This window comes from Camelus dromedarius, chromosome 12 (genome assembly GCF_036321535.1).
Source record: "Camelus dromedarius isolate mCamDro1 chromosome 12, mCamDro1.pat, whole genome shotgun sequence".
NCBI classification, from domain to species: domain Eukaryota; kingdom Metazoa; phylum Chordata; class Mammalia; order Artiodactyla; family Camelidae; genus Camelus; species Camelus dromedarius.
This window is the reverse complement of record NC_087447.1, coordinates 52,391,343-52,418,972: the sequence shown is the minus strand read 5'-3', so window position 1 is coordinate 52,418,972 and position 27,630 is coordinate 52,391,343. Positions and strand designations below refer to the sequence as shown.

Sequence of the window (27,630 nt, the reverse complement as noted above, 5' to 3'; positions counted from 1 at the left end):
TAAACCCACAGATCCAAGAAGGTCAACAAACCCAAAGAAGAATAAACACAAAGAAAACCACAATAATTTTGCTGAAAATCAATTATTAAGAGGAAATCTTAAAACTAAGCAGAGAAAGATGCAAGTTCCTCCTCCTCCATAAACTGATTTCTCCATCTGCAGTGCTCCCTCTTCCTCCTGGCTCACATATTTGTGTCTTTGCCTTATCTTTCCTCCAAGACCTTGAGCTTTTTGATGGCTGGAAATCCATCTGACTCTGATGCTATCACAGCATATTGCAACATCTCGCCAGTAGTAGTTGCTCAATGAATGTTTGTAGAATGAATGAATGAAGTGCATGAATAAATAAAGATAAGAATAACACAGATTGGTTATCCAGTTCTGTACCTCTAAGCAAACAGTTGCTAAGAAGCAGTAGGGTTTAGGTTATCCCACAAGGGAATTATACCTCCCCTTTCAGAATAATATATTTAAAACTACAATTTATAAAGTACTCACTGAATGCATGGCACTGTGCTAAGTCCTTTATACACACCTAATAAAGTCTTATAACGAGAAAACCAAGGAGCAGTTACGTAAATCACCTCTGGTCACATAGACTGTGATCATGTTACTAGGATCTCCTCTCAAGACTGATTTTTTTAAAATATGCTTTTCATCATTTTGCTCTCCTCCCTACTCACAGCCTATTTCTTAATCATTTTCATAATTTTGCTTTTGCTCATGTTATTCCTTCTGTCTGAAATGCCCTTTCTCTCATCCACCTGTTAAAGCCCAGTTCCTTGCTGAAGGACACATCAAACACTAACTTGGGCAGAACAAATGGCTTTATATACCACCTAGAATCTGTCAGGTGGAGCCCTGCCTGAATGTCTGTGCTGTTTTAAGCCATAGGAATTTTGAGATGCATGAGATGTTTTCTGTCCCGAGGAAAGACACAGTCCAATCAGATAAAGAGTCCTATGACACAGGTGAGATCATACAGGAGAAGAGGGAAGTCTGGGGACTTGGAAGGCCCTAAATCAGCCTGGAGTGGGCATGGAAGGCTTCCTGGAAGAGTGATACTTGAGAGGCATCTCAAAGATGTGAAGACAAATATAAAATACTGCAGTAGGAAAAAAAATGCATTGTGCCTACATTTGTGGACACAGTGGCAGAGGGGCCAGAGTCACTGGGATGGTGGGAAGAAATCCTCTTAGAAGCTGTTCTTGCTCCCCAGTCTCTCTCTCCAGCAGGTTTTTGTGGATCTGAGTTTCTATTCTCTTCCTAAGAAAAGCTTGCAGTAACCCTGACTCCTGCTCACCAGGGGGCACAGGGACTCAAATTCCTTTTGAATGGATCTACTTTAAGAGTGAGAAGTTAATGGCTCATCATTTTTCAAATTTAGGAAAAATCCATAGTTGTCCCAACTTTATAGCTTGTATAATCAAACACAGCTATTTTCTCAAAATAGAGTGGGATTTCCCCTGCCCGCTTCCCTGCTCTTCCCAGCTGCCACCACAGGCAGTGGCAGAGGGAGGGGGAGCCAGTGTTTTGCCTGGGTCTAGGCCCACAGTGCTCTTTTTATTCTAGACTGTATAATTGGCCCTTGCAGACAGAGGTTAATTTCCCACCGTGAATTCCCTACCAAAGTAGCATGGGTCCTGGAGGGAGGAAACCAGAGGAGAAATTGCTTCCAGGTGCCACCTGGTCTCCTCGCATGGCTGTGAGGGAGGCCACGTGGGGAAGTACAAGGAGCAAGGGCTTTGGAAACACACAGACCGGAGTCTGAGCTGAGCCATTTCCTCCCCGGGGAAATGGTCTAATCTCAAGGCTTCAGTTTACTTTTCTGTAAAATAGGGACATATCACCCTGTTAGCCCTGGTAAGAGATATAATAGGCCCGATACAGTGCTGTTATAAACAAACAACCTCTTGGTTGCTAGGTACAATTCTGTCACTGTCTGCATTTTTCGTCCTCTGGGAACTCTCCCTTTCTGAGGTGTCTGAGTAACCTATCATCCAGATATTTCCTCTCTGTTGACAACAGGTAATAAGGAATACTGTTTTTTAAAACCTCAAAGGGGATGTGAAATTTAAATGAAAGAATAGATAGAGACATTTGAAAACTCTGCGTTTCAGTTTTTCACCAGTATTTCTTAGCAGGGCTTCATTGGCATTTTGGGTCCGTGTTGTTAGCATCCCTAGCTCCAGAGTACCGGGTATCAGTAGCAGCCCCTTTAGTCATTAGAAACCAAAAAACGACCTCCAACAACTCCAGCCGCACCCAGCACAAACACACACACACATGCACACACTGAGAAACCACCGTCATGTGACAGCCTGATCTCACCTGCCCAGCATGTACCATCTCTGTGTCCTGTGTCCTAAAAGCATTACTATAGAACCAGCATTTAGATGTGGAGCATTATTTTTAATATCTTTTTTGTAATTACACAAGTGATACATGGTAGTTGAAAAAGTCAAACAGTAGAGAAGTGTGACAAGGAAGAAATGAAAGCTCTCAGTATTAACGTTTTAAACATTTATACTATTTTTATTATAAAAGTAATAAAGCCACATGGTTAAAAATTCAAACAGTGCTAAAGGGTATAAAATGAAAAGTAAAAGTCTTTACCATCCACCCCATCCTGTTGTTAACACTTTTAGTGCATCTTTCCAGAAATTTCTATGCAGAATCATATGTGTGTGTACCCTTTGCAAATGTAAGTGGAATCATGTCCTCTATTTGCTGTTCTGCAAGTTGTTGCTGGTCTGTTTTTCCACTGAATAATAGATCTTGTAGATCACTCCCTAGCAGTACATTTAGATCTTCCTCATTCTTTTTAAGAGCCTCAGAATATTCCATGGAGTAGTTGTTACCATGCCTTCACTGTTGCAAACAGTGCTGCAGTGGAGATTGTTGTTAGGTCCTGTTGTTGACAGTGGCACTAAGAGGTTGGAGACACAGCACAGGTGGGAGGACATACCCAAATGAGGCCGGAAGGTCAGGTGGCAGGAAGTCAGGCTGCCTGGGCCCCACACTCAGCCCAGCCAATCTGTCACTTGGTGACCTTGAGAGACCTCTTTGGGCCATAGTTTCCTGGGCTTTAAAATTTGCGGGTGGGAAAAAATGACAGCTATGCCTCTAACATATCTGTGTTCTGAAACTCTGAAAATGAGTTCTAAAATGATACCGTGATCCAGTAAAGGAGGCAGAAGTGCGAAACCATCATTTTTATGGTCTGCGCTAGGCCAGGGCTGCATTCGTCACACTTCGCAGCTTGGAAGAGAAGGGGAGCAGTCAGGGAGGGCCCTCCCTAGGACACAGGAACAGCCCCCGCGAGGCTAGTGCAGAAGAACTGGAGCTGTTGAACCTGCAGATGAGAAGGCTGAACTGCGATTTAATTACTCTGTGAATATATCAAAGGGCTTCTCTAAAGAGAGTTCTTAACGCTCGTTCATGTCCTCGGAAGATGAAGCAAAAGAAAAGGAGTTGAAATGAAAGCAGTGGAAATGCATGTGGGTTGGAAAGGGACTTATTTGATGAAGAGGATTAAACAACAAGTAGAAAGCAGAATTTGCTGCCAAAGGATCTTGTGCGAGTCTTGAGCAATGGATATAATCGAACAAAGTTAAAACATCTGCCTAGAGACAGAAGAACTGGGCCAAAACTATTTCTAGGTGCTTTCCTACATTCTGTGATTCTTCCACAGTCTTTCAGTGCTCAGTTCTGATCAAAACGTTACCTCTGGCTAATGTTAATAGAACCAGGCAAATCTTGACACTAATGATTAACATTCTAATGAAGAGAGTTGGTATCAAACACAGCTGTTGATAAGCTCAGGAGTTCAATACAGCTAATTTATTAATAAACCAGTGACAAATTTTTATTTCTTTGTAAGATTTGACATTATTCAGGCCTAGATTAAGGTTAAGGGGATACAGCTAAAGAAGACAGCAGCTCAGGTCTAGGCCTTAGCTGTATGGATATAGCACAAAAATAAAAAGTTAAAGGGAATCAAGAAGACCAGGGAACAACTGAAAACCAGGCTATAGGTTGAGAAACAGCCACCTGAATCTTAGCCCTCAGGCAGGGCAGAGATGATTGGCCTTGTGATTCCTTTAAGATTTAAGCTTATCTGTGAGGAGGGCTTAATCCATTAATCTAAATTGTCTTTCTCTTATGTATTAGTTTTCAACTGCTGTGTAACAAATTACCCTCAAATGTATCCGCTTAAAAGAACAACAACAACATTTATTATTTCACACAGCTTCTGTGGGTCAAGACTTCACCAGTAACTTTGCTGGGTGGTCTGCTAAAACTCCAGATTTTCATCGCATTCTCTGTGCCCTGACATTTTTGCACATCCCTTCCAGGAGGACGAAGAGCCCAGAAAAAAAGAGAGAGTGGCTCCTAGTGTATTCAAATGAGAATCACATTTTCTGCAGGGATTGTACCCTTCTCCTGATACACCCTAGAGGGAGGCTAAGGACTTGAAAGGAAAGGAAAGACTTCATCAAATGCAGAGGGTCTCCTGAGTGCATGTGGGGGAGTGGGGGCAGTGCCCCTCTTTTGTCTGCATGAGCTTCTTTTCTGGCCCTCAGACCCCGAGGGGGCCTGAGGAGACCTGCCAATAGTTCAGGAAATTGGTTGACTTTCACCAAACACAGAAGCCATTAAAAAAAAAAAAAAAAAAAAAAAGACTGAGAGAAAGAAATTAAGTGTTTCTGCAGGACAAGAAAACAACAAAATAAACATTGTCAAAGGAAAATGGGAAAATATTTGCTTTATATAAAATATATCATTTTCTTTAACCTACAGAAAACCTTAACATCAATAAATAGGAAAAAATAGACAATCCAGTAAGAAAAATAATACCGAAATATATAGCAATTCACAGATACGTAAATATATACATAAACACAGAAAAATGCTCAAGCTCACTAAAAAAGTAACAACTATTAAAATGACTTCAAGATACTTTACATCTCTCAGATAAGCAAGGATTAAAACTATCCAGGGTTGCTCAGGTTATGAGGAAACATACTTTATTGGTGAAGGCATAAAATCTGTGCGTTCTCTTTCAGAAGGTGATTTGGCACTGTCTCTGTAAAATGTTAAATATTCATGCTCTTTGACCCAGCAGTTTATCTTTGGGCTTGTGAAAATACTCTTTCACGTGTGGAGAGAAAATGTGTGTGTGACACGGGTATGTCACGTGTCTGGCACACAGCGTGGCACAGCGTGGATATCAGACCCGTGATGTTTTTACTAATTAGCAAACATTTGTAAAGCCAGCACGGTTCTAAGCACTTTCCATATTTTCATTCAGTAATTTTCACAAAAAGCCCTGAAAGGCAAGCACCATTTTTACCCCATTATCTCACTTCACAGATGAGGAAGCTGAGGCAGAAGGAAGCTAAGGAACTTGAGTGAGATCAAACAGCGAGTCAGTGGTAGAGCCAGGATCGCAGCCCTGATTTTCTATCCAGTGGGGCTGTTAAACACTTGAAATGTGGCTACTGTGACTGAGGAACTGATTTTTTTAAATTTAATTTTAATTAATTAACATCTTAATTTTTTTATTTTAAATTTTAAATGGCCGGCGGTTCTAGAGTTTCTGTTCTTAGTCACTTTCCAGTTACAGGCAGACCTCATTTGGTTGCACTTTGCTCTATTGTGCTTCATAGATACTGCATTTTTTTTTTAACATATTGAAGATTTGTGGCGACTCTGCTTTGAACACGTGTATTGGCACCATTTTTCCAACAGTGTTTGCTCAGTCTGTGTCTCTGTGTCACACTTTGGTACTTCTTGCAATAGTTTAAACTTTTTCATTATGATGATATTTGTTATGGTGATCTGTGATCAGTAATCTTTGGTGTTACTATTGCAAAATGATTATGACTCGCTGAAGGCTCAGATGATGGCTAGCATTTTTTAGCAAGAAAGTATTTTTAATTTAGGTATGTACATTATTTTCATACACATATGCTATTGCACACTTAATAGACAGTACAGCATAAATATGATTTTTGTGCACACTGGGAAACCAAAAACTGTGTGTGACTTGCTTTATTGTGATATTCACTATATTGCCATGGTCTGGAGCTGAACCTGAAATATCTCTGCGTCACACCTGTGTTGGTTATGATTAGTAATAGTAGTAGTAGTAGAAGCAGGAGCAGCAGCACTACTTTGCCTCATTAGAAAGAAGAATTTTCTGGCAGTTGGAGCTGAACCAGAAGGGAGCAGCCTGCCTCTGAAGTGAGTAGTGAGTTCCTCGTGCCGGGAGGCATATTAGCAGCAGCCGTGCTGTGGAGGAGATTCTGTCATTGGAACTGGGAGGGCAGGTGCAGGAAGAAGGTGGACAGTTGCTGATTTCAAGGTCCAGTCCAGCCAGAAGACTCTGATCCTAAGAGACAGATGCAGTCTCCACCCCTCATCCCACTAACGTCTCAGGTGATAAACCGTGTCAGCAAAATTTTCCTTTTCAAGTACTCTCAAAGGCATCTCACCCCTTCGAGGAGGAGGAGGAATTAACATTTACTTGATATTTACTCTGTGCCAAATATGGTGCCAGGCATCATTTACAGTATTCTAAGCCTTATACCAATATAGTAAGACAGATGTTGCAAAACCCAAAGTTGCATTTGAGGAAACTAAGGCTCAGAGAGATGAAGTAACTTATTAGAGATCACAAAGCAAGAGGCAGAGATGGGGCTGAACTTAAATCCACCTGGTTCCAAAGCCCGATCACCTCATTTTCCTGACGAGAAACTTGAGGCCCAGAGCCATGCAGAATCCAGAGTCAGGAGGGTCTGGGGACTTTGTCCTGAACCACCTCCTCTTCTTCTCCTTCCTGCTGCCAGAATCCCTTCCCCATGCTCCCTGACAGGTGGATGACCACCCACTTCTAGAACATTCCCTGAGGCCTCCCATTTTATCGCTGAGAAAACCAAGTCCTGGATAAGCTAGAGATCTGCTCAAAGTCAGAGAAAGTTAGTGATGGGCTGAGGCTAAAAGCCAGGGCTCCTGACCCTGTCCTGAACTGCCACCCACCCCTGACTCCCCCACTCTTCCACCTCCCCACCTAACCCCACCCACCCACTCCCCCACCCCTTGGTGCTCCCACCCCCCAATCTCATCCCAACTGCCCTCACCCCACCCCCACCCCACAATGACTGGAAATTACCTGAGGCGTAGGCTGGCGCTAAGGTCAACTCCAGAACCTGAGCAGAGGCTACCCTTACTCTGATACATCTCTTGGTTCAGCAAACACTCTACAAGTGGAATGACTCACTTCTGCCGGGCTTGGAACAAGCCAGGCCAGCCTCTCCCCACCTTCAGGAGGCCCCCTGGTCTCCAGCACGTACCACCCTGGGCTAAAGTCAGTCTTCTCATCAGAATCTCCACTTAGACTGTGAACTCTGTGAGGGCAGAGCTGTGCCATCCATCTGTGTCCCCAGTGCCTGGGGCAGGGCCTGGCACACAGTAGGCATCAGTAATATGCCGTGGAGCAGATGGCGAATGTAAAAGAGCAAATCAAAAGCATAGAGGAGGGCAATTTAGCTGACGTGTGGCATTAGCGAAGGTTCTAAAGAGCAGGAGAAGCCGGGACTTAACCCCCAACGGGTGATGCAGGGCCTGGGGTGCCTCAGCTGGGCATCAGGAAATAATTTCTGACGTGGAGAGCCATCTGTTAGCCTTTGGATAAGCCCCTCCGAGGGAAGTGCTTTAGCCCAGACCTGGCTGGATTGTGGGACGTTGCAGCTGGGTGGGAAAACAGCAGCCAGGAGAGCAGAGTCCCCGGGGAGGGTGAGAGCATCCCAAGGCAGTAGGCCCAGTGCGGGTGTGAGGGGGCTGCAGGGGCAGCGTCCAGCTTGCCCACTTGAGGCACAATGGCTCTTGCCTGGACGGGCTGCAGGGGACCCTCGGAGAGGAAGTCAAGGCTTGCAGCAGAGGTGTCATCACTTGTCAATCACAGAAGCAGACAGGAAACAACAGCCCAGGGGGCGGGACATTGGACCCTGGCTTCATCCCTGAGAAGAGGGGCAACGCCGGCCACCAGTTTCCAGAAGAGGCTACAGCCCTTAGTGGGCCTCGGGCTCAAATAGGATGAGGTCTCCAAGCATATTTGCCTTGTTAGATGAGAAAATCAAGAAAGCAAGGGTGGCTCTGTTTGCTTGCCACTGATTCCCAAGGTCTGGTGTGTGCTACTTGCCAACCAGAAGATCCAGGGATTGTTGTCCATTAAGGAAAGTGGCATGTCCTCAGAGGGAGACCGAGGGCACCACCCACTCCCGGCCCCACAGCCTGTCTGCAGTGCAGGTATCACCATCTCACTTACTAGCTGAGGACACAGCAGCAGAAACACTGTGCAGCCTCCCTCGCCAGGCTTCTTGAGAAAGAAGTCCTTCGTGCCTTCCCTCTGGCAAGTCGTGGTCCAGGGACAGAGACAGGAGCTGCTCATGTTGGTGAGAGGGACCTGAGCTACAGTTTGCTGGCAACTGAGTGAGGGCAGCAGGATAGTGTCCTGGAAGAGCATGGGCTTTGGTCTTTGAGAGACTCCACACTAGCCATGTGAGCCGTGACCAGGCCAGCTGTAACCTGGAAACAGCGATCCCTATCACTCAGGGTTCTTGTGAGGATTAAGTGAAGTTCATAAAGTACTTAGCATAGGGCATGACTGGAAAATAAGAGGGAAAAGCAAAAGCAGTGAGAGGTGAATTTTTATGAAGGAGTGAAGTCTTAGTCTGCCGTATACTAAACCCCATCTCAAACTGGCTTTAACAATCACCATTAACTTCAACATTTGTTACTTCATTTAACAAGAAGTCCGGAGGTGGAAGGGTTCCAGGCCTGTTCATCAAAGCTCAGATTCACCTTCTTGGCTTCACTGACAGTGGTCTCAGGTATTGTGTCCAGATGTCACAATGTCCGGGGAAACTCGAGACCTCTCCTTGTATCTGATTGGACAGCGGTCCTACTGTCCTTGTAGAGCTGTTGTAAATCACAACGGTCCTGCTCCTTGTAGAGCAGGACCGTTGTGATTTACAAGTCAGGATCCACTCCCTGACCCATCACGGAGTCCTGGCCAGCCGAACAAAGTCAGGATTCTATTATCAAGGGCCATTGATGTTGGTCGGCAACCAGGAGTGGCTGCTGTAAATGTAAAAGAACACAATTAACTCTCCCCGGCCTCCAGTGCTGTTATGGGGACACAATGAGATAATGGATCTGAAAGGGTTTTCTGAACGATAGAAGACTCTGCACACAGGGTGGCTTGTTATTATCCTCATGGAACAATTATAATTGTGTCATAGAGTAATAGATGCTACTTGAATGCAACCCTCCATCCCGCTTGGGGCTGCGCTCTCTTGTTCATCAGAACCTTGCACATGCACGTGCACAACTGTCATGGAGATGTGAGAGCTATCAGCATTGAAAAATAGGCTAAAACTTCACAGTAATGGATATCAGTGCTCTCTGCAAGGCTGTGTGCACAGGGAGGGGATTACTGTGGGAAAGAACGTGGGCTTGGACTTCAGACAGGTGGAGCTTCCAGCCCAGCTTCTACAGCTCCCATGCTATGTAATGTCAGGCAGGTTATTTAATTTCTCCAGACTTGTTCCTCCATCAGTGCAACAGGGATAATAACCCCTCTCCCTGGGTGCTGGGAGAACTACAGGTGAAGCACGCGGGGCACGGAGCAGGGAGTGAAGCAGTCCTAACAGCAGACGTGGACAGAGTGCTTACGTTATGCCTGGTACTTTCATCCCTGCTCGGCCCTGTGAAGTGGGTATCGTATCATCCCTGTTCTACAGAGAAAGAAACTGAGGCTCAGGGAGCTTAAAAATGTGCACAGGATTGTAGCTGCTACCGAGAGGCAGAACTGGGGTTTGAACTCAAGCCTTTGGCTTCAGAGGCCATCTTCCAACCTCTGTGTCAGGCCGCCTCTCATTACTCTTACTGTTATTGATATTAATGACACAAGGCCAGCTCTGCTGCCACCTTATTATGGGGCCTTGGGCCTTGTTAGATGAGAAATTCAAGAGAGCAAGTGTGGCTCTGTTTGCTCGCCTCTTTTTCCAGGCCTCAGTCCCCTCATATATAAACCCACAGATTGGGCTCAAATGTTTTGCTCCTTTGAAGCTTCACAGAGAAATAATTAGGAGCTCAGGCTGTGGCTGGAGGCGGCCACCTGGGGCCACCTCCTGGCTATCCCCTTTCCAGTCCCCCCTGTGACTTTGGCCGACTGAATTGATCACTGTAAGTCCAAGTTTCCTTGTCTCTAATGAGGGTAATAAAGTCCCTCCCTCTCAAGATTGTCGTGAGGATTAAAATGCATGCATGTCTATACACAGCTTGGTACAGTATCTGGCCGAGAGAAAGTTCCCAATCAATGGTAGCTGTTCTTATTAACAAGTCATCTTTCTCTCTGCTGCATAAAATTCCCCTGAGAGCAAAAGACTCAGTTATTCAGGCAGAAAGCCTGAGGGCAGTTTCTTTCAGGAATTCAAAGACTTACAGAATGTAGTCACTTAACCTTCTCTGAACTTCCCTGCTCCCATCTGCTAAATGGGGGTAATAAAGAGAAACTCAGAGAGCTGATAGGAGAATTAGGTGGAATAGCATGTCATGTTGATTTGTATTATTGGTGCTCTATGAGAGCTTAGAAGGCCACCTGTGTAATCATGGTGATTTTCGGCTAGAGACCCAGAGAAGCTGGGTGACTTAATTCATGTGGCCCCGCCTGGTGGCTAACCAATGCTGGGTTGAGAGCGCAGGGAGCAGGGGTGGCCCTGGGTTCTGCCAGATGCCTTTGTGTAGTACCTGACCCTGCCTCTCTTTCTCTCAGTCCTCCCTCTATGGCTCCCCTCACCTCTACCCGAGACATACTCGCTGTTAATAGTCGTGTATGTGCGTTTCTTTCCGCCTAGGACTCTGAAAGCAGCCCACCCCTGCACACACATGCACGCACCACACAGAAGCACATGCCCACCGTGCGTCTTCTGTTTCAATTCCTGGTTCACCTTTAGACTTCTACTGAAAGATCGCTTCCTGCCAGAAGGTGCCACATGCCCCAAGGCGCTGTAAATTCAGGGCCTTCTCTTTGTGGTCCCACTCTCATAGCTCTGCAGGGTAATTACCCATTCTGGGTTGGCTTGGCCATTCAACTGGACACTTCTCAAAGGCAGCTAGAACCCCATCTGATTCCCCTCCCGAGCTCCATGGGGGTGCTGGTGGGAGTCTCTTGTGGGACTGCTGAGAACTGGGTGCATAGGACCCAGTGGGCAGGACACTCCTGCAGGATGCTTGGCTGCCTTCCCCAAGAGGGTGACACTTCCCTCCTTGGACCAGCTCAGGGACCTGTGACCAATTACACAGAACCAGACACCCCTCCCAGACCATTGGACTCTGTGGACCTGGCCTGTGGGAACATCCCACATATCTTTCCTACCCTGCAGGCATCTCTCTCTTCCCTCGTTTCCCCAAACCTCATGACATCCGAGGCAAATGCAGGCCACATGTGCCCGCACAAAAGTCACAGGGAAGCTGCTTCTCTGGCTCTGCCCAAGAAGTACCCAAGGAGGTTGACATTCAAGCTTCACCTCCTCCCCTCCACAACAAGGAAGCAAGAAATCCCACTTGCCAGCAGGGACCAGACTCTGCTCTCCAGGGAGAAGGGCATCTGAACTCCTGGGCTCAGGATGTTGAATGGCTTTAGCTTCCAAAAGACAGGCTCTTCCCTCTCCCTCGCCAGATGAGCCTTTTTGGTTAAAATAAACAAAAGCAGCCAACATCATTATTTCTTTTCCAGTCCAGTGCCCTCAGTCAAGGTGGCTGTCCTTCCCTGGACAGCTTTGGAGATAGGGCTTTTCACAGCTGTTTGTGTTGTTTTCTGGCTCCATTGCTGGTATCCAGTCCCCAGCCAAAGGGCCACTGATCTTGGCATGGCTGCAGTAGGAGCCTGGGTACATAGTCTAGCCACTTGGGTTCAATCTTGCTCCTCTTCTTGAAAACTGAGTGCCTTCCAGCTTTCTGGAGCTCATTTTCTTTGTCAGTAAAATGGGATTAGGGTGCTCACCTTGTAGAAGTGTCACAAGGACTAAATGTGATGATGGCGGCAAAAGCTCCTTTTGTATAAATGACCACCAGCTGAGGAACCCCATGCTGGCAAGACAGGGTGGTGTGGTAGACAGAATAGGGGCTCTGGAATCAGACCTGGATTTGTGATTTTTCTGCCTGTAGATCGTGAGTAGGTCACTTAGCCTCTCCGCCTTAACCTTATTCACCTTCAGAAGGGAGCTTCTGCAGTACAAGCTCTTCAGGGTCAATGTGATTGGTGGAATTGGGCCCCCTCCAAAAAAAAATGCATGTTGAAGCCCTGACCCCCAGTACCTCAGAATATGACCTTATTTGAAAATAGGGTTGTTGCATATGTAATTAACCAAGATGGTGGCATACTGGAGTAGGGTGGGCTTCCAATCCCATATGTCCTGTGTCCTTGTAAGAAGATAGCCACTTGAAGACAGAGACACAGGTGGAGGGAAAAGGCCATGTGACAATAGAGGCAGAGGTTGGAGTGATGGAGCTGTAAGCCAGGAACACCAGAGACTGCCAGCCAACCACTAGAAGCTAGGAAGAGGTAAAGAATGATTCCTCTGCAGGTTTCAGGAGATCCTGGCCCTGCCACCACCTTGATTTTGGACTTGTAGCCTCCAGAACCGTGGGGCCATACATTTCTGTTGTTTAAAGGTACTCAGTTTGCAGCACTTGGTTACAACAGCCCAAGGAAACGAAACTAATACAGACAGGACCTTACAGGATTCTGCTCCTCACTGTGTTTCCAGCTCCAAGCAGAGAGCCTGACATGTGAGGGCCCCTCGGTGATTTGCGGAGTGAGTGAGTGATACTTGCTGCGAAGGTTATGTTGGAAACACGGGTAAAGATGTGCTTAGCACAGTGCTTGGTGCACAGACGGCATTTGGTAGGTGTTTATTCCTTTCCCTTCTCTTATTTCAAAGACTCCTTTCTGTACAGAGTGTAGTTTGGGATTAAAAACAACCCAGTTTTCTTCTGATTTTTGCCCAAAAGCCCCTAAAGGGGAATAGCTTTGAGCACCTCCCTCTGGGGAAGTTCAGTCTCAGGGAGACCCGGTCACTTGAGGGCGGGTTTGGGCAGCCATCTCTCCGCTTTTGCACTCCCTCCCACCCCCACCCACCAACTGCGTTCCTTGATTTTTCGACATTTCCTGGAGTGGGAGTAGAGGAATTTCTGGAAAGCTTGGCTTTCACTGCACTTGTGCTTTCCCAAAAGTTTTTTCAAAAAGCTTTGTAGAAACCAAAAGGGAAGGAGGCTTTGGCACGGTGAGCAAGCTCAAGGAAAGCTGTTTAGAATCAGGGTGTTTATGCAGGAAAACTATTTAAGGAACATTCCCCTCACTACATGCCTTACATTCACACCATGGGACTTTCTGGTATTTTTAAAACCTTTGTTGAAATATAACAGATATTCAGAAAACTAGACATACTGGTAAATATATCATTCTGATTTTATTTTATAAGAAGTTTCTTTTCCTGGTTAAACTTTGCTCAATTCATGGATAACACTAATCCTTGACACCCCCCCCCCCCCAATTTAAGATTCTATGAAAGACAGAGTGAGTTTCTAGGAAGAGCTCTGGCCATGGGCTCAGGTGGCCTAGGCTGGAATTTCAGCTCCACACTCACTAGCTCTGGGGCTTCGAGCACGTGTTTAACTCCTTTAAACATCATTGTTCTGTTCCCTTGGCTGAGGAGAAATCAAGGAAGTAAACCTTCGAATTTACAAGTGCATATTCTTCTTTATTATTCTTATTCCTTCAGATTTTTTAAGTGGGACACGTGGAGGCTTAGGGTCAGACAGAAAAATGCCCAAAACACAGCCCTGCACCCATCTGCTGGGTAACCTTGAACAGGCTCTCTTTAGACCTCAAATTCTGCATCTGTCAGCTGGAGAGATCCTGATGCCTTTGCAGGGGGTGTGAGGGTTGATTGAGATGCTGTATGTAAAGCTTCCATAACGTTGCACACACAGTAGGTACCCAGTTAACATCAGTGTCTCCTCTCCTTCCAGCACCTTGGCCCTTTCTCCCCGCTAGCTCCCTATCTCTTGCCTCTTTCCTCTGCAGTTGATACCTCCATCCTTCCCCTAGTATCTGGGTAGAAGTGGGGCTTAATAGTCAGGTTGTGCCCTTCTGTGTCTTGGGGCCTGGAATTTTGCAGCTGTGTGAAGCAACTGAATTAGGAGGAGGGAGATGTATATTACATATGTATATGTATGGGTGTATGTATAGATATATATATACACACACACATATATATAACATATACACACGTGTGTATATCTATTTTATATATATAATGTATATATATACACACTTTAAACTCAGGAAGTAATAAATGACTTTGAAAACAGCTGTTGGAAAGCACTTTTTTTTAATCAAATCTCAATGCAAAAGTCCAAAGCTTGAGTCTTCCAGTTGAACAGAGTGCTCTGTGACCACAGATCATTAAAGGCCTGCCATAAATTTCAGTGGCTCCCTGGTGACATTTGCCAGCAGACTTTGACAGACAGAGATAATCCAGCTTGCCTCATGCCTCCCCTCTCCCCCACATCCCACAGAATGTGGCCTCTCGGTCCAGCCTGATTTGAGCCTCCAGAGGCCTGGATGGACCATCTTAAACTGCTTTTGGAAGCCACTCCCAGGAAAGATGGAAAGAAAATGCAAAACCTGGGGTTGTAGCTGATAATTGCAGCTCGTCCCATTTTCCCCTGCTCTCAACTCCCAGTGCCTCCACCATCTCTCATCCTCCTCCAGCACCTCTGCCTCTCATTAAATAATGCATTTGTTTCCTTCACCCATGAGACTGGACTTCCTTCCAGGGGAAGGACTGATTTTAACTCCAGTACCCAGTCAAGCCAGCACATGAAGAGCCTGCCTTAGTATACAGGTAGGACTGGTAATAAGAGGTTGGGGAGAGCCACCACTGTTGAGCACCTGCTGTATGCCAGGCCCGTGGTGGGGCCCAGACATGCAGCTTTTATTTATTTACTCTTCACAGGACCCCTGGAAGTTAGGCCCAGATCCTGAAGATTCCAGGGCTCTAAAAGAGGACGCAACCTACCTAAAACCACAATAACCAGTTTTAAATCCAGATCTTACTGCTGCCCGTCCCCTGGGTTGGAGTCCCACTTGATCCCTTATCAGTTGTATGTCCCTGCACAAGTCATAGCACCTCCTCTAGCCTCAGTTTTTATATCTGTAAAATGGCGGCAATGGTCATTACAACACTCAGATGTAACAAGGATCAAATAAGATCATGGGTGTGAAAATTTTCTGTAACTGTTGAGTAAATACTATTCACATTGTTTTCATTAGTAGCCCAATAAGATAAAGTACATTCCAATATGTACTGGGTACCCACTGTATATGAAATCATTGTGTGGGCTGGGGACATATGGAGATAAATAAAACCAGTTCCTGCCCTCAAGGAACTCACTAATAAGAATACGTATGCACAGTGGCCTTTAGTTTGCAATATTTGCACATCTGTAACCTGGCCCCTGGCCGCCTCTCAAGTTTCATTTCCTAGCACTCTCCTCCTTATGCTCCTCCAGCTAGGCTAGCTTCCTCGCTGTCCCTCAAATGTACTTGCTTCTACTGCAGGGACTTGGCAGTTGCTGGGTCCTCTGCCTCGAAAGTACCCCCCCCCCAATGTTTATGTGACTCACTCTTTCACTTACTCCAGTTCTTTGCTCAAATGTCACCTCTGCAGACAGACCTTCCCTGACCACCTTACCTAAAACAGCACACCCATCCCATCACTCCCAACCTCTTAGTGCATTAAACCTTTCTTCATAGCATCTATCACCACCTGATCTTGTTCTGTATAGTTATTTTCTTACTTGTGTATTGATTGTTCTCCACTGGAAGGTAAGCTTCTGAGGGCAAAGCTTTTTCTTCCTTGCCTATCAGTGATGCTTAGAACAGTGCCTGGCACAGGGTAGGCACAAAATAAATATTTGATGAAAGAATCGATATCTACCACTCAATAATAAAAAAGAGATAACTCAGTTTAAAACTGGGCAAGGGATCTGAATAGACATTTCTCCGGAGAAGATATATAAAGGGCCAGTAGGCACATGAGAAGATGCTCAACATCATTAGCCATTAAGAAATGCAACTCAAAGCCACAGTGAGATGCCACCTCACACCCACTAGAATGGCTGTCATCAAAGTCAGATGATGACAAATGTTGGCAAAGCTATGGAGAAATTGGAACACTCAAATGCTGGGAACATAAAATGGAGCAGCCACTTTGGAAAACAATCCAGCAGTTCTTCAAAAGGTTGAACAGAGTTTCCACTCAATCCAGCAGTTCCACCCCTAGGTATCTACCCAAGATAAATGAAAATGTATCTCCACATAAAAATTTGTACACAGATGTTCATAGCAGCATTATTCAGAAGAGCCAAAAAGTAGAAACAACCCAAGTTTCCATCTACTGACAAATGGATAAACAAAATGTGGTACATCTGTACAATGAGATGTCATTCAGCAATGAAATGAAATGGAGTCGATTCATGTTACAACATGGATGAACCTTGAAAACACCATGTTAAGTACAAGAAGACAGTCACAAATGAGCATATATTGTATAATTCCGTTTATATGAAATGTCCAGAATAGGTAAAGCTATAGAGACAGAAAATAGATTTAGTGATTGTCTGGGGCAGCAGAGGGTTGGAGAGAAATGGGGAGTAATTATTCATGACTATAGGGTTTCTTTTGGAGTGATGAAAATATTCTAAAATTTATTGTGGTGATGATTGTACTACTCTGTCAATATACTAAAAGCCATTGAATTGTACACTTTACATGGGTGACTTGCATGGCATGTATTCATATCTCAATAAAGCTGTTATTACAAAAAAAATCAGTGGATGCCCTCATTTAATATACCTGCATCAAACAAGCAGACTAGCTGGTAGGCCATCCCTCTGTGAAGACCAGAGGGACCTAAGTCACTCTTGTCTCAGTGTTGAAGTGTAAAGTACAGCAGGCACTGGGCTTCCCCAGGCAGGCAGGTGAAAACAGAGTTCTTTTCCTGGTGAATGCTTAAACAAACAAACAAACAAACAACAAACAAACGTGGCCCTGAGAAATCTGTGAGGAGGAGGAGAGCTGAGCCTGAGAAATTGACTGCATCCTGTTTTCCAGAGATCATTTTCCCAACATAAGTCACAGAGACAGATGGCCCCAGACCTGCTTCTGAAAATAACCACTGTCAAGGAGAAGAGAGTTGACTTAGTGGGAGCTGCCCGGCCGGGGGAGGAAGACCCACAAGATTTAATAGGCTGGAAAAGAAGGCGAGTTTGGACCAGGGAGGCTGCAGTTCTGCCAAGCTCATCCCATGAGGGACCCAAAGCAGAGCTGTTGTCTTTGCTGCCTTTCTCTATGTGTGTGTTTTCTTCTCTTTAAAAAACTTTTATTGTTTTTTTTTTTTAAATCTCATTATCACATTGGTTCCTTGGAAGAATTAGAAAATATAAAGAAAAGGTAAAATTTATTTATAATTCTACTGCCCTAAGGTAACAAGTATTAACACTTTTGTTAATCATACACACACACACACACACACACGCTGAAACAACTGTCAGAATTCTTTTTTATTCAGTTTTGCCCCATTCTTTTTTCATATCCTATCTCCCAAGTCTTTAGATATTCTTTACAAGCTTGGCTGATAATGTCTGCACATTAGCATTGTACTGATGTGCCTGAATTTATATAATTAGTCACTTTTTAACATAAAGGATGTTTTTCCTTTCCTTAAGATTTATTTGAAAATTTTTTACTTTTGACTATTACAAATGATGCTGGGATGAATAGCCTTACAAATAAATCTTTTGAAAAGTCAAGATTGTCTTTGTGGGTAAATTCCTAGAAGTGGAATTTCTCAGTTAAAAGGTTTTCACCCTTTAAAAATCAATTTATATCTAATTATATTACCAATATCGGTATATAAAGTTTTGTTTGTATTTAAAACCAACATTTAGCACCCACTAGATGCCAGATATTTTCACATTTATTATTTCATTTTCTCTTGAAGTTTTAAAAAATAGTTTTTAAAAGGGTAAAAATAACTGACATTGTAGAAAAATTTGAAGATATAAAAGCATATTTTAAAAATTAAAAATTTCTCTTATCAGGGATAACCACTGTTAAAGATGTTTTTCAGCCCATCTTTTGTATAGGAATACATTTATACAAATTCATTTATTCTATCAATGTTGTATGAGCATTTCCTATACTGAAGGAACATGATCTTCCATTATAACTGTAATCATTTCTATCCTGCATTTTTTCCGAAGTCTCCTTTAATCCTCAGAACAACCCCTTGAGGTGCAGACTACCATTACTCCTATATTGTAGAATGTTGCACCATGAAAGAACCTTAGGGTGTTCTGATCCAACTCTCTAATGGGAAACGTAAGGGCCAGTGAGGTCAGAGGCCCTGCCCGTGATCCTGCAGCTTGTGGTTGACCTGTACCTCTTTTGACCCTTAGTCTCTTGTAGCAAGCTATAGCCTCTGCTGCAGAACTGAATCTCTAATGCCCTAAAATGGGGTGGCCACTAGGTGTCCAAATCAGAGCGTTTTTAGAGCAAAGATAGGGCACTATTTTTAACTGATACAGGATAACAGATCTCAATTGGGGCTGTCACTGACTAACCAGAACGAATGGTCCCTCTAGTGCTCTAGCTTCAGGTTTCTAGCACTTTATTTCTTTTTATTTTATTTTATTTTATTTTTTATTGAAGTATCATCAGTTACAATGTGTCAATTTCTGGTGTACAGCATAATGTCCCAGTCATGCATATACATACATATATTCATTCTCATATTCTTTTTCATTAAAGCTTATTACAAGATATTGAACATAGTTCCCTATGCTATACAGAAGAAATTTGTTTTTTTTTAAATCTGTTTTTATATATAGTGGCTAACATTTGCAAATCTGAAACTCCCAAATTTATCCCTTCCCAACCTCTTTCCCCTAGTAAAGATAAAATTGTGTATTATGTCTGCAAGTCTGTTTCTTTTTTGTAAATAAGTTCATTAGTGTCCTCTTTTTTCTTTTTTTAGATTTCACGTATGAGTGATATCATGGTATTTTTCCTTCTCTTTCTGGCTTACTTGACTTACAATGATGATCTCTAGGTCCATCCATGTTGCTGCAAATGGCATTATTTTACTCTTCGTATGGCTGAGTAGTATTCCACTGTATAAGTATACCATGACTTCTTTATCTAGTCATCTGTCGATGGACATTTAGGTTGCTTCCATGTCTTGGCTATTGTATATAATGCTGCTGTGAACACTGGGGTGCATGTAGCACTTTGAAATGCTTCACAGCAGTGGATTTCAATCCATTGCAAATAACCATGGGAACCAGTTCTGCTAACCTTTTTGAGCTGAGACTCTGAGCCAGGCCAGGACACAGAGATGAGCACCTGTGGTCCCTGAAGGGCAGGCTAGGGTGTTTCAGCAGTAGACGTGAACATCACTCACTGGCATCAGAAGCAGGGCGTGCTACCACTACAGAGGAGTTCCTGGTCCTCTTGTAGAAAAAGATTCCAGTTTTCCTCAGTGCCCCATCCTCTGCACAGAACTGCATAAGGTTTTACTTCTTAACAGTGGACCAACTGGCTGCCCTGTTAAGAGGAAATAGATATGAGGTTGGCTCATGAGAAAAGAACAAATGCCTTTGGTTTTAAGTGGAGTGGCTAGAATATTTACAGAAAGGAGACTGAGAAGATGAAACATAATCAGGCTTCATGGGAAGGGTGAATCCATCAGCTCAGGATTCCACTGAGATGAGTTACCTGCTTAGGTCTGAGTGTTTTGTTTTGGTTTTTTTCTAGGTGTCACGTATTGAGTAATTGCTGTTTACTGGGTGCTATGCCAAGCACTTTATGTACAAGCTTCTAAAATGCAGGGCTGCCAATTAAAAGGATATTAGGAGGCTCATCCTCTAATCGAGGGAACCCCTGTGAAGAAAGTGCCCTCTCTGTGGCACACAGCTAGTGCTCCAGGTTTGCAGGTCAGACTCACACTTTCCGCTGCGTGAGCGGGCAGTGACTTTCACTACCATAGCCTAGATGGGTTTAATGTAGATCAATAAGGTTCCATTTGGGTGTTTAGATGGATTTCTTAGGACTGCTGAGAAAAGTGTTAAAAAGTGCATTTTGTTAATGGTCTTTTTTTCTTTGACAGAATAATGAACTTGTCCATAGCTAGCCTTCACAATTTAGTCTCACAGCATATTCCAAAGACAGCTCAGAATACAGAGTACTAGAAGGCTCTTCCTTGAGCACAGCTTGCCCTAGTTACAGGGTACTTTTCACATGCTCAGGAAAGCTACCCTCGATGCACACGAAGGCGGGAGTAACGGAGGTGGCTGTGTCTACAGGTCTCAGGATTCCCTTGTCATGTGTTCCTTTCGTGTAGCACAGCTGTCTCCCTAATACTTTTCCTCTCATATGATGTCAACAAGTGATGCGTAATGAGAAAAGATCTTGCAGATCTGTCATTGTTTATTTCCCAAAACCACCCTGTTCTTACTCTCAAAGACCTACAGCCAGAGGGGTGGCAAAGGGAATTAACGTTGGTTGAGCTCTTACCATGAGACTCCCATGCTGCTTACAAGCATAATATCACTTCTCTCAAAAACTCTTTGCAGTGAGTATTGACACAGCATTTTTTAAAGGAGAAGATGAAGACTAAGAAATGTGAAGTGACTCACTCCAGGTCATACAGCCAGTGTGAACCTGGGCTTTCGTCCCTGGTTTGCTCAGTAGGAAACTTACAGTCTTTGCACTTTAGGTGTGTTTCAGTTGATGGATGGCACTCTCCCCTTCCCTACTGCAAACCAGGGCTGATGCCTTTAATTCACACCGCTCGGTGGACACGGCATTGCCATTATGCGTTCTCACCCAGGACCTGTGACCACAGACAGATAACTTCACTTCTGTCCATTTCTTGGCCTTGAAAATGGGGATGGATTTTCCAACTCATGGGGCTGTTGTGAGGAGATCTTGTAAAACACCTGGCCCAGTTCCTGGCCTCTGGGAGGTGCTCTGCAAATGTTTGTTCCCACTCCTACCCCCACCCCTCACCCACATGGGTGTCTACACTCTCTCCCTTTGTTTTTTTCTTTCTCCACCTTTGTCTACTGTAAGCTAGAGCTAGGCTCAGAGAGACCTCCTTTCAGGACACCCTCATGGCTCTCCTTTACCCTTCAGTGGCCCCCTTTGTTGTTGGGAAGAGACGTAAGGAGGTTCATTCCAATCCCATCTCATTTTACCAAAGGCACAATGGAAGATTCTATAATACCAGGTTTCCCTTCAGCTGATGATCAGAATACATGGGAAGGCCACCCAAAACCCCAATTCCCTGGTCCTGTGACATCAGGCATCCATATTTGCCTACATGAATGTGTATCTGGGCCCCACAGATCATGTGGGCTTTCAACATGCTGGCTGATCTGAGCCAAATAGAAAGGAGACCTGGGTGGCTGAGTCTTCAGTTTAAAGAGCAGATCCTTCTAAAGTACAGCCCTGGTCTTGTCACTTTCCTGCTTTAAGAACTTCTGTGACTCCCCAGTTAAGGTCTGATTTCCTTTTCCTTGTGTTCAAGGCCTAAGCCTGCTATTCAGAGACTCATTTCCTGCTACTCTTTTTCCATAGACCTTTTGTGCCATAATCAAGGTATCCTGCCTCCTACCTTCCTTCCATCCTTTCTTCTTTTAATAGATATTTACTAGTGCTTTCTGTGTACCAGACACAGTGCTGGGAACTGGAGAATATGGTAGTTGATAAGCCAAGCAGGCTAGTGGGTGGCCACAAACAAGTCAGCACAGCAGTGTGGGAAGTGTAGCAACAAGGAAAGCACAGGGAGCCCCCAGGAGGGGTGGCAAACCCAGGCTTGAGATAATCAGGGAAGCCCTCCTGGGGATGGTGATCATGAGGTTAAGCCCTGAGACTGGGTGGGAGCTAGGGAGACACACAGGGTGGTAGTGATGAAGAAAAGGGAATAGGAAGGAAAATGTTCAAGAAGGAACAGCATATGCAAAAGCTCAGAGGCAAAATTTGTAGTTGGGCTCCAGAGGGTACTGTTCAGATAGATTCAATGCAGATGGTGCCCTGAAGGTGTGCAAATCAGACTCGGGCAGAAGAGAGAGCAGTGAGTGCATGGAAATGAGGGCAGGCCAGCAAGTCCCAGCAGACCAGTGGTAGTGAGGAGTTAATGGTAGCACTTGAGACTTGAGAGATACAGTGAAGACGGACGGGCAGGTTTCTTGAGACCAGGTGAAGGATGAGGGCCTGAGGCAAAGTATTTCTCCCTCTGCCATGGATGTGCAAGCCCCCACATCTTCATCTCTTCCCACTGGAATCCTCTATGGCTCCAGAAAACCTTTCTTGTTTCCTCCGGTTGAAGTGAGCACCCCACCTCCCCACCATCCTTCCCTCGCACTGGGCTGTCTTCTGTTCTGACAGGTCCCACCTCGGCCTTGCTTAGAGCTGCATGTGACACTCTCCCTCCCTTCCCACTGGCTCCTTGAGGGCCGTGTCTCACAGTTTGTATACCCCTCACCTTCTCACTGCCCAGTGGGTGTTTAGGAAATGTCTTTGGATTGAAAGTGTTTGCCATGCTTCTGAGGTCATGCACTGCTCTTACAAAAAAGAAAAGGAAAAGAACAGTAGCTCCCCTCACTTTATATACACATATTTATGCACAATGACATCTAAAGTTTACTAGGTGTTTACTGGCTGCCTTGCTGTTTGCAACAAGTGACTTGTTTTAACTCCTTTAATCCTCAGAGCAACTCTGTGAAGTAGGTATTCCTTTTTTTTTTTTTTAAATCTGTATTACATAGATGAGGAAATTGAGGCACAAAGGGTAAAGTAACTTGCCTGAGGTCACTACTGCTGAGCTAGCAAATAGCGCAACTAGAATTCAAACATAGGGTCTGGACTCAGAGCCCATTCTTTTACTATGAACCTGCCTTGCTTCTGTAGATGCCAAATTGGTACAGCAATGCATTTTATTTTATTTGTTTTTTTCTGAAGTATAGTTGATTTACAATGTCGTGTTAGTTTCAGATGTGCAGCAGGGTGATTCAGTTATATATATATATATATATATATATATATATATATATATATATATATATATATATATATATTCTTTTTCAGATTCTTCTCCATTATAGGTAATTATAAGATATTGAACATAGTTCCCTGTGCTATATAGCAGAACCTTGCTTATCTATTTTTACATAGTAGTTTGTATCTGCTAATCCCAGACTCCTAATTTATCCCTCTCCCTGCTCCCCTTTGGTAACCATAAGTTTATTTTCTATGTCTGTGAGTCTATTTCTGTTTCAGCAATGCTTTTGATTAATGTATTTTGAATACAAATGTATTATGTACATTATAAATATAACATATACAAAATAGATATTAGATATTAAAAAAGGTTAGATTAAAATATAAATATTTCTAGAATTTTCTAGCAGCCAGGAGATGGTTTTGTGCCCCCACCTTGGAGCCACTTAAATTAAACGGTGCTGATGAAAAGAGGAAGGGAATTAAGATGTTTCCAATTAATACCTGTACTTCACAGAAACCTCATGAGTTATCGTGCACCTACTAAGGGTCTGGCACCTTGTTAGGTGCTTTGAATGCTAGGTTATGAATATTCAGAGCAACCCTAAGGACCTTGGGTGAGGCCTGGAGAGTGGATGGACGGGAGAGGAAACAGGCGTGAGACCTGTGAGGGAACAGGCTTTCCTTAGCCTAGGATCACTGATGTTTGCAATGGAAGAATTTACTTAGTTCTGGAACTATTTATTTCATAAAGCTTGACAGATTTACTCAGGAAGAGGCTGTAACAAGCACCCGGAACAACATATCATGTTTCTTAACTTTTGTCTGAAATTCTAACAACTCAGCATAGTATGGTACTGGTTATCTCAAGCTCATCAAAAGCTCTGATTGGAGATTAGAAGATGTCTTTGGTTAATAAAGGATGAGGAAATGAATGTATATTTGCTTAATAAATGCAGCCTGGCTGACAGAATCTTTCCAAGACTGGGATTGCAAGGGAAGGGAAATCTTGACTGGGGTTCCTTGTGGGATGGTTTCATTCAGTTTAGTAAATGTTTGGTAATCACTGACCCTGGAATTCTGCTTGCTCAAGCATACTGTATGCCCGGATATAGTATCTTTAGTCCTTACAGTAACTTTATAGAAGGGGGGGAGTTGCCAACTTACAAATGAGGAACCAGAAGAAATTTACCCAAGATCATACAGCTAATAGAAGGCTAGGGTATGATGCAAGCCCCAATTCTGTTGAACTCCAAAGCCCACTCCAAGAATGTACTCTATTGTAAGAATGGGCCATATGCTTTTATACGCGAGACAGCTACAGATAACTACAAAAACAGCGGAGCCAATGTGATAACAGAACTAAAAAAAGATTAGTTCAAAGAAAAGAACTAATCTTTAGGGCTTGCTATATGGTAAGTGGTGTCAGGGAAGGTTCTCCCTGGGTGAATTGGAAACACTGGTTTGGATAATTTTAAGGTAAATCATAACCCAGATATTTAGGTAAATCAAAATGCAGATGGGAGAGCCACCCAGAGATTCTACCACAATCACTGATCCTGCTGCCTCAGTCGTTCTTACTGAATTTCTAATATGAACCAGCCAAAGGCATCCACAGCAGCTCAGTAAAATGTTACACGTGGTTGGGCTCAGGGGTTGACATAAGAGTCATGGAACCTGCAGAATCCTGCAGGATTTGGTGACTGAACTGAGTGAGCTTCTTTTGGTGGACAGACCACAAAAAGCTCCCCCTCCTCCAACAGTCAGCAGCTCTCTGTGCCATCTCCCCCTTAGAGCTCTGCCACATCTTCTGATGGCATGTCTGGGCTGCATTGTGTTTCCTAAGTTTCAGTCTCTGAAAAGCTAGATGGATCTGATTGTGTTTTAAACCTGTCATCAAAGTGGGAAAAAAGCAGCAGCCCTTGCTGTCCAGTGGATGCGTTGTCTTGTACTGTATACTTTTATATGTCTGTGCTTACCTTCCCTCTCTTGTACACGATGTACTGCACATGCCTAAAGGCCACACGCAGATAAGACTGCAAACTGTCTGACCTAAAAGCTCTTGTCCCAGGCTATCTATCACCTCCTCCTGCAGAATTGGGAGTGTGCTCACAGAACCGTAGAAAGCTGGGATTTTAGAATCGTAGAACCCTGACATGTTAGAAACTTGCAGTCAAGCATCCTGACTTAGTGCGTCTTGGAACACACAGCATGTTAGTGCCCAAAAAAGGTACAGGTTTTTTCGTCTGAGACTATTAGAACTTGTGGATTCCAGTCTGTTAGACACCTGGAATTCATCTCTTCAGCAAATATTTATTTAGTGCCTACTATGTGCCAGGCACTATGCCAGATTCTGGGGATACAGAAATGGAAAAGACTGCTAAAATTCTTGCTCTCGAGAGGTTTGCAGAGAATGTTAGGCCTTAAAAATTTGAAAATGTCATATTCTTAGAAAAGTAGAAGATTAGTGTGTTGAAATCCTAGAATGCCAGCGGGGGGGGGGGGGGGGGGTGCTGAATCATTCTCTCCAGCTCCCTCTACCTTTTATGAGGCCCAGAGCCTGTTCTAGGCATGTCGAATTAAAATCTCACTAATAAGAACATCATTTCAGTTCGGTGACATCACAGAATGGACAGCTTGCAGGGGCTCAGCGATCACCTAATGCGGCCGGCTGCTCATTTTGCCAGCAAGGCCGCTGAAGCTCAGAGGAGAGCAGCTGTTTGATAGATAACGCAGCCCCGCCAGGACTAGACCCCAGGTTTTCAGGCCTCTCTCAGACAACAGGCAAAGCAGGAAGGGCTTCCTGAGTGTTTCCGAGGGGCACCCTCTTCGCAAGAGTGCAGACTTCTGCACGACGCCCCCAGCTCTTCAGAAGGAGTTTGCACCAACTTTTCGGAGGCATCAGCCCCGCCCCCGGGACCACGTGTGCAGTAGATCGCCCAGTGTTGGGAGCCCCCTCCCCCTGTTGATGCGTGTTTTATTTTGCTCCCTCCCCGCTCCCCGTGTGCCTCAAAACCAATTTTCATTATTTTTTTTTCTGTCTGTGTTTGTCTTTGTGGTTCGCAGGTGCTCCCTTGCATTGTTCATCCGCTTCATCAACCCCTATTGAGCAGTCCCCCTCCCCGCCCCCCTCCCCTCCGGCCAATGAGAGCCAGAGGCGGTTGCTAGGCAACGGTGTGGCCCAGCCAACCCCGGACTCAGACTCTGAGGAAGAGTTTGTCCCTAATTCATTCTTAGTTAAAAGTGGCTCTGCCAGCCTCGGGGTCGCGGCGAACGGTAAGTCCCTCTCTCTTCCTAACTTCTGCAGGTTGGTTTCCTTTTGTTGACGATGCTATTAATCTGCCTGCTCGGGTCGCTTGCAGGGGCGGAGGGGCCTGGTGCATGGGGGGCTGGGGGTTCTCGCGGACCTGGCGGGGGGGCGGGATCCATGGGCTCGGGCAGTCCCGCTCCTGCCCGGCTGCGCCGCTGGGGTGTGCGGGGGTTGGGGGGCTGCTGTTCCTACCCCCATCACAGACATCGGGCAGACAGAGCTGCAGGGACAGAGATGCACAGATAGACAAAGTGTTACAGAAAGAGCAGGTAGAGACCGAGTCAGGCAAATATACCCAGACAAAGATAGACGCAGAAAAAGAAAAGAAAAGAAAAATTATAATAAAAAGAGCACTGATTGACTACTTGCTGTGTGCCAGGGACTGTGCCAGCCACTGTTGCTTTATTGGATCCTCCTCACAACCCTGCCTAAGAGACTGGTATGATAGTGTCCCCACTGACCATAAGCAAGTGGAGAGAAAGGCCACTACCTGCAACCTAATGCTGGCATTGAAAGTTCCTGGGCTTCCATGCTGCCTTGGAGATGCGGGCCCTGAAGTCCCAGGCAGCTGCAGGGCTGAATGCTGACTGCAGAGAGAGCCACTGGGCTGTCTCCACAATAACCCTCCTCTTCTAAACTCTACCCTGACTCTCTTAAGGAGAAGAGGTATGGGTAGTCTGGTGGAAGAACTCCAGGCTGACCAGGAGCCAGCAGATCCAGGTTTTAGCTCCTGGTCAGGTGCTGTGTGACCTGGGCCAAGGTGCTTGCCATCTCTGTGTCCAGCAGTGGCCAGTCCACTTTGCAAGAATTCAAAGCCTGGAGGGAATTCAAGCCTATAAGAGGGAGGGTGATATACCTGAGGTAATCTGGGATCTCCCTAATGGTCCAAGATTTCCTGATTATCGAAGAAGAGGAAAGGAAATGAGACTTTCCCCATGTAATATGTAGGTTTTGTGTTGATGTTGCAAACATTTATTAAGTGCCTGTGTGGCACTAAATTCCAGGCTAAGTTCTGGAGAAGGAGGCAGAGATTTGAAGAGAGATAAGGCAGGATCCATGGTCTCTAAAATCAGACATCTGCATTAAATAAAAGTTTTATCACTGTGGGACTTCAGATAAG

General features: G+C 44.7%; 1 protein-coding gene across 2 annotated transcripts in view; it reads left to right on the top strand.

Moving 5' to 3' along the window:
* TENM4 (teneurin transmembrane protein 4) overlaps positions 1 to 27,630 on the top strand; it is a 2,614,938-nt gene that overhangs the window by 2,311,547 nt on the left and 275,761 nt on the right. The window contains exon 1 of one of the 2 annotated variants that reach the window (XM_031460439.2): positions 26,377 to 26,476. The exons of the other annotated variant lie outside the window; for it this stretch is intronic. The gene's annotated coding sequence lies outside the window, so the exon portion shown is untranslated. Of the gene's footprint in view, positions 1 to 26,376; positions 26,477 to 27,630 lie in introns of those variants that run through there. 2 annotated transcript variants of the gene reach the window in all.